The sequence below is a fragment of the Haliaeetus leucocephalus genome, unplaced genomic scaffold (genome assembly GCF_000737465.1).
Source record: "Haliaeetus leucocephalus isolate CR32 unplaced genomic scaffold, Haliaeetus_leucocephalus-4.0 Scaffold830, whole genome shotgun sequence".
NCBI lineage: Eukaryota > Metazoa > Chordata > Aves > Accipitriformes > Accipitridae > Haliaeetus > Haliaeetus leucocephalus.
Genome location: NW_010973266.1, coordinates 1,782,708 through 1,790,207, shown reverse-complemented (window position 1 = coordinate 1,790,207; position 7,500 = coordinate 1,782,708). Strand labels below are relative to the sequence as shown.

Here is a 7,500-nt window from a genome sequence, read left to right as displayed (position 1 = left end):
GGAAAAAAAATATCTCTAGAATTATTTATGGCTTTTTTCACAGAGATCAGGCAATACCCAAGTCAGAACATCTTCCCAGGTCTAAAGTCAATCTCCAGTGGAAAGAAACAAAGTTTTGTCGGTGCGTTTTCCTACCACTGACTCTCCCTCACCCATACGAAGCCCAGTGACCATCAAACGTCCAGCCATTACCCGCCCTAGGAAATAGCGGGGGGCTGGGTGAGAGCTACGAAATCACTCCCCACTTCTCTTTATTCCTTCGGCTACTCTCAGCAACTACTTGTTTCCAACGGGACAGAGCCCGTCTTAAGTTCGCTTTTCAGTTACCCACGACAGATACCTATATAGCTTAATAACCCTGTTTGGATTAGCTGAAGGAAGCTCGCTGCCCACCAGCATCTCGTGAACCGCAGAAGAACTGCGCAAACATAAAGAGGAAATCCTAATCAAATTTGGATTGGTAAAGAGCATTCCTGACAATCCACACAATACCAAGACCAATGCAATTTTATTGGTTGTTATTCAAAAGAAAGGGCACTCGCATCTATCCTTTGTGCATTAATAACCTCACTCAAACTAGAGGATTGTGATTTTCTTTTTTTTTTTTTTAGATTGGGGTTTTTGATAGGTCTTGTTGTTTGCTTTATAACTAAACTGAATGTTCTGCGCAGCCACAGGTCCGGGAAGCAAACCAAGCGTTTGTTTAAGATTTTCAGTAGCGAATTCACCTTTTAAATGAGAGCACCACATTCTTACATACTGTCAAATTAACTTCTCCTAGTGCACGTGTCATGGTAAAATGAATTTATCCCAAAAGTGAGGCTGGACCTTTGCTTTTTAATAACTCCTCCAGCTTTGGGGTTAATTTTTGTTCCGATATTCTTTAATTATTTTTTTTAGAAACTTTTACAACGTGCAGTGGGAGTTTTACGTGGAAGTCCTTGTTTGTATTCCTACTTTCTAAAAGCCTCCTTAAACACTGCTGGAGGATTAGGCCAGGTTTCTTTATTTCCTTTCCTACTATTTCTTTATCATTAAGGCCAAGGAGTTTTTAGTGAGCAGAATCCCGCTAATCGCTTGCCCCAGCCCCCATGGCTTTGTTTCTGTCAAAATAGCTCCTTTCAGCGGCAGCGCGGAGCGAGCTGTCTGGGCAAATGAACTGCTCTTTCTCACCAGATGTGTAACCGTGTTTCGTCTTTCACGAGAGACAAGCTGGAGCCGACTCCTTCCGCTAGCTGGGCCTATGCTACATGTCTTACAACAACACAAATGTAAGCCCCTTCCTTTCCACACATGTTAAACTCATTTCCTAGTGAATTATTGGGAAAACACAACACTATCCTTACCGCTGCGTTCAGATGCTGCAGTTTACTCCCTGCACTTCTGGCACCGCCGCCATGCGATGATGGGCTCTGTATAATTTTCTGGCTGTGAAACTTTTGTTGAAGTATCACAGATATTTTTTTTCCTTTTTTTTTTCTTCTTTTTTTTTTTTAATTTGCCTCCAGCCTTGACATACCAGAATCTCCAAACCCTGCAGAACAAATACCTTCCCTTTCTACCTAACAAATGCTATTTACACTCTGGATTTTTTCCACCTTTGAGAAATAAGGAGAGTTTGTTCAATAACAAAATAAGACCTAGAACTGAGCCAGCCATATTCTGTTTAACTGACCTGATACACCAAGCAACCAGCGAGTTTTCTTCGGCTTAAAATGTTAACGAACCAAAACAGTTAACAGAAAAGTCAAATCACTGAATCTCGTAAAATCCAGAGTACCCCTCAGCCTGTAAAATTCCCCAGCTTCAGATTTTTTTCGAAAGCGCAGTTACATCTTTATTTTAATAGGGTATTAATAATGCCAGTATAACGTCGTATTATATACAGTTTCGACCACAAACATTTTTGCGAGATTTGCTGTTAAGATAAACAAACAAGAGGAGCTTGTCCGCTGGCAGCTTGACCTGAGTGAATGGGTTTCATTTTCCTGGAGCGCGAGCCGCGGCGGGGCTGCCAAGCGCAGGTTGAGCTCCCGCGTCCCCTTCCCCTCGCCCCGCGTGTCAATCACCCCCTGGCATCCCCGGTGACAATTTCCATCCTCCCAGCCTGGAATTTCCACCTCCTCCAGCCCGGCAAAGCATTCCCCCGGCCCTGCGAGTAACCCAACACTGCTGCGCCAGGGCTGCTCCTACCCCCGGCCCCCCCAAAGAAATATCTGTGCGTTAGAAAGGGAGCCTTACTAAACCCATTTCTACCACTCGGTTTCACAGGTTGGTTGGTTTGGGGTTTGTTTTTCTTTTTTTTTTAATTATCTGCTGTCTGAGAGTAATTATTTACTTCCTGGAAGCTCGCGTACCAGAACTCTGAGTTTGAAAGATTTTTCCATAAGCTAATCCAATTCATCAAAGGCATCCTAACAAAATTACAGGCTCTGGCAGTATCTTTGCTTTTCACCTGATAAGGCTGCAACAGAAGCCCGGGATGGTTTGTATCAGGGTACCTCCTGTAGTATAGTTTTTGACAGCTTTGCTTAAATCCCTTCCCCCTCTTTTCCTTTCTCACAAAAGCACGCGATTTTATTATTCCCTCCTACCATAGCCGTGCAATGCTTTGGGCTTCAGACAAATAATCAAGTATTATACAGGGAAAAAAGTGCTGCAGGAGTCTCATCGAGCACATTTGGGATTTACTTGAGAACAATGGTCTTGAAGCCGTACGTGAGCACATTGCTCCGCTAGCAACCCAGGTATTGCCACAATTTCATTAGCTGCGGGTTGTGCACCGATTAAGAGTAGGGATTAAGAGGGAACGATGTAAACGCCGTGACTTAGATGACCCGAGGAAAAGAAAGAAAAAGCGAGAAGGAAGCACATACAAAGTCCTGTTTCTGGGGCATCAGTGATCTCAGTGTTGCTGAATTACAGGGATTACTTTGATTTGCCATTTTCTTTCCTGCGCGCGTGTGTGTTTGAGAAACCAACGTGCACTCTGCGCTGCGTCCTCTCCTTCCCCGGCCCTGGCACTGGCGGTTTGCTTTTTAATAGGTGTTCCTACCTGTGCGCTTCAAACGCCAATCTGACCGCCCCTGTCTGCAAACGTATCCCTTGCAGCTATACCCATTAATCTACAATATACCACATTCTTAAGGAAAAAAAAAAAAAAAAAAAATCAATGTCCGGTTTCTGATGCTAGAAATTTTTTCAAGAACTGGTTACCCAGGAAAGTCGTAATTTTTTAATATACTCTGAACTTGGTAGCACCAATAGGACAATGAAAGCAAAAGAGCAGCTGAGCTATTTTAAGGTCTATTCTTCTAGTAGTTGGGTGCAGATCTTAAAGGAAAAATTAGAATTTAAAAAAATGACACCAAAGTGGTCTGTTTTCATTGCATTATGCAGATGAAATGACAAGTTGTCATTTAAGAAGTTAATAAACAGTCACCATTTTGCAGGTTATCCAAATGCTACTGAATAGAAAACCTTGGATCCCTAAATGATGTGTAATTAAAATTATTTAAAAAATCCTCCTTGACAGGCCAGGGCTTAGCCAAAATGTAAATGACATTAAAGAAGACAATGAATTTAATTTTATTTAATGTCCCTTTTTGCAGATCCTCATTTACATAGCATTTTTAACAAAAGCGTTGACCTTATAAATGCTGGCATTTGTACAGCTTCTGCAGAGTTGGATTTAATCATGCTTTCGCAAAGCCATAAGGGAAAAAGCTTTAAGTTCTCTGGTTGGATATGGAGTAGGAATAAAAACATTGGGACTGGTCAAATGTTTATCCTCCTTGCTTCTGAAAACAACCTGACAAGAAGATGTAAAGGTCTAGGGAATAACCCATTGCTGTTTGTAAGGCTTGGTAATAATCATACATAATCGTTTGGAAATATAGCTAATAAAAAATATAATGAGTGTTCAGCAAAATCGGCATTAGGCCCAAATTACATGATATTAATACTTGAACAGGTGCAGAAAGGCGCTTTAAATGAGGTAAATGAATAAAATGTCCCAGAGCACAACTGTGTGCACTGACAAAAAGTCAATCACATGAATAATTCAGCGGCCGGGACTGCCAGCAAAGGTCAGCGGCTCTCACCTTTGTGACGGGAAGTGAAAGGAAACGCTGCTGACGAAAAAAAACCCCATCGCCCTCCAGCCGCCGCGCCGCAGCCCCGCCGAAGGTGTAAACTTGGAGTAGGAAGGAATGAAAGCGCTGCACCGGCAAGCCGGCGTAAAAAAAAAAAAAACAACAAAAAAAAACCAACCAAAAAAACCAAACCCAACCCTAGCGCGAACAGTCAACTCGTTTAGGGAAAATAATCTGAAATTACAGCCAGGGAAAGGTTAAGGGGGGTGGCTACCAGCAATGTCAATTATCTACAAAATCTGAGGTCAGTCGAAAAGTATTTTAAGAGCCTACGGGATTGAAATTTTGTAACAGCTGTTAAATATGACAAAACTTTTTATTCCCCCAAACTAAAGCTATTCCAAACTCCGTATGAAAGAAATGGGATAAACAGATGTCTGGCTTCCATACAGGAAAGTAGGACACACTTGGAATGATAAGTCTCCTAAACTCTATAGAATAATGCCAGATTTATTGGGGAGGGGGGTATTTACTACCCACGGAGATGCCAACTAGCAGTAGGACTGTGATGGTACCATCTGGAAACGCGCTGCAGAGCACGCGAGCGGCGATGCTCCGCAAGCGCATCCAGCCCTGCCACCGCTCCGCCGGCGGGCTGCCGCGCCGTCCTTCGGTGGGGAGGCGAGCCCACCGCCCCGGCCGGCCCGCAGCGCTCCGGCCAGTCCTCAACAGTTGGACACCCGGCCTTCGGGTACGCTCGAGCCCGGCAAGGAGAGGAAAAGTCGAGAGGATGGGTCTCGGCCGGAATTTCCATACCTTCTGATGAGATAGATGGTGGTGGCACCGAGGAATTATTTTAGCACAGAGTGTGGTTTTGGTTTAGCAGTTACAGCGGCATCCTGTAATCATTTACAGCCCTTGGAATGTATGGGTGAAATAGGAGAGATTTATCTGTTCATAGTTGTGATATGTAGACAATGGGTGTTCCTAATGAGGAACATCTGCTTTTGTGTTTTCCCAGAAAACATTATTCCACTATGAAAATGATACTCCCATCCTTTTCAGCAACACCGCAAAGAAAATATGGGCCTTTTCCTTTCTTTTATTTGCTTTTCTTTGGGTCAATCTAATTTCCCAGGGACACTTTTTCTGTGGCATCTTTTTACTGACTGCGCTGCAATTTATGGTGGGTTTGTTCTTTAATACGTGAGTTACTGTGCTGTATGAATAGCCCCGATATGCCAGAAGATACTTAAATGTATACAGTAATAAAAGTGTATACACTCAGCCATGCTTCGTGAGAAACATCGAGTCGACGTAAATAAAAATTCTCAGTGAATTAAAAGGTCACAGAGGCATGCGACACAGAAAACTGCTTCCAAGGCCTCTGGTTTTGTTTTTACATTTAAAGCCCACTGCAGGATTCAAATGTATAATTACATAAGTCTATTTAAAACACCTTAATTGCTAACGAATTATTATTCCTGAGGTGCATAAGGGGGTTTTTTTTTTTTTTTTTTTTTTTTTTTTTTTTTTTTTTTCCCTAGTGCGATAAACAATTCAGACTATCACAGAGACTCCTAGTGTGGGCTGGAACAAATGGGTGGCCATAGATCTCAATTCAGGATTGAATTATTGGTTCGTATCCTGAGGACAAATATGCCTTATCTGGTCAAAAGCTGCTAAATGTATCCAAAGGACAAAAGGATCTAGTGAAGCATATTGTATATAATTCTTTTTTTAAGCCAACTAACCAAGCGGTAACACTTCTTATGGGAAACTGTAAATTGACCCACAAATTTGATGGGGAAATGTTGTTCTGTGATGCTCAAGAGGAAACACAGCCCCAAAATTCAACACCGACAACAAATGCAGGTAACAAACTATTAAGACACGGGTCGAGCAAGCATAAATATCGGCGATTTAAAGTACACGTCAGTTGTTTCAGGGCACTATTGCTCTTACCGAGCTCTTTCACGTCCGTGCTTTCCTCCTACATGTGCTGCAATTTGCTCGCAGCAAACATTGCATTCGACAGTTTTTCAAAAACACATCTTGCGAGGAAGAGTGTCGTACCGGCCTCCTTGCTGAGCCGTATGCAGTACGCAACCAAATTCTCCCAGCATTTTGACATGATAAGTGACAACTCTCTTCAGAAGGCTAAAATACATGCCACCCTCATAAAAAAAAAAAACTTGCAAATTCCTAATGTAGAAGGTGATTAAAATTCCTATAAAATTGTCATATCTTTAAATTTAGAAGCACAGCAGATTTTTCATCAATAATTAAGATCTCTAAAGCATTTATGCTAGGCATAAATGGAGTTTCAATCTTCCTTATTCAAATAAACATGATAAACCCATTAACCAAATGTTTTCTGATTTTTTTATATCTTCTCATGCTTCTGGAATATCAAATTATAACATACTCCCGACAGTTTGGGGAAGGTAGAAAAGCACTGATGTTGTACAGCTTGTTTCAGTTTTGCCAGGACCACCACCCTTCGCAGGACCGATATAAATTCTCTCACAGTGATTCCAGGACATTATTATGTATATATCATTATAATCCCTAATCACTGAAAAATGTTATGTGTGCTGCGTTTCATTGTGCGTACGGACTATAAACATAAACTACTTGTGCACTTTTCACTGTACGTTCAATAGGCACGAAATGATCGCTCTGACCATAGCTCTAAATTAAAGTCTGACCGAGCACATAATAGCAAAATATTATTCTAATTTTCATTCCCGGTTAATTTTCATCGCGTTCTGGTGTAGTCACACTTTAATGCAATTCACCATTTACATCTGCAAAAGTCACACACATCTTGAAAACTCTGAACAATGAACATGCTCATAATCCAATAATAAAAACTGTAACGCGCTGTCTTGCATTCACTACGCCGCCAAGATTCCTCCACTTCCAAATATTTTTTAGCCAATAAAGCAGAAATAAATTCAGCTCGCAAGGCAACAATCCAGCGCTATATGATTTCCATAGCTAAAACACTAAAGACAAATATAATTATATTGATTTTTTGTACTTCGAGTTCTATAAAGTGGTGAACTTGTTCTCAATTGCCTGACACAATCCCAGAGTGATGGCAACAACTGGTCAGCCCTATTTGATTACTAATAAGAGAGATGTCCCTTCTGTCAGATACCTCACATTCTCCACTAAGCAAACAGCTATTTCAGCTAGTTAAACATTAGCATTGCTCTCCACTGGTGGTGCATATTTCTTTAGGCTTAACTCAGGGAGTTTTCCAGGTTTAATTTTTCAGTCACTGGACAGCAAAGTTCATGATCAAAAGATAACTTTGTACTGCAAGCCACTGAAATCCAAGCCTTCTTCAAACCAGACTAACCCTCTTCTTCACAAAACCGGTGTCGTATGAACATCG

The 7,500-nt window shown here is 41.5% G+C and overlaps 1 protein-coding gene across 1 annotated transcript in view; it reads right to left on the bottom strand.

The window, feature by feature from the left end:
- The window catches only part of EBF3 (early B-cell factor 3), a 119,586-nt gene that overhangs the window by 103,995 nt on the left and 8,091 nt on the right, over positions 1-7,500 (bottom strand). The window lies entirely within an intron of this gene.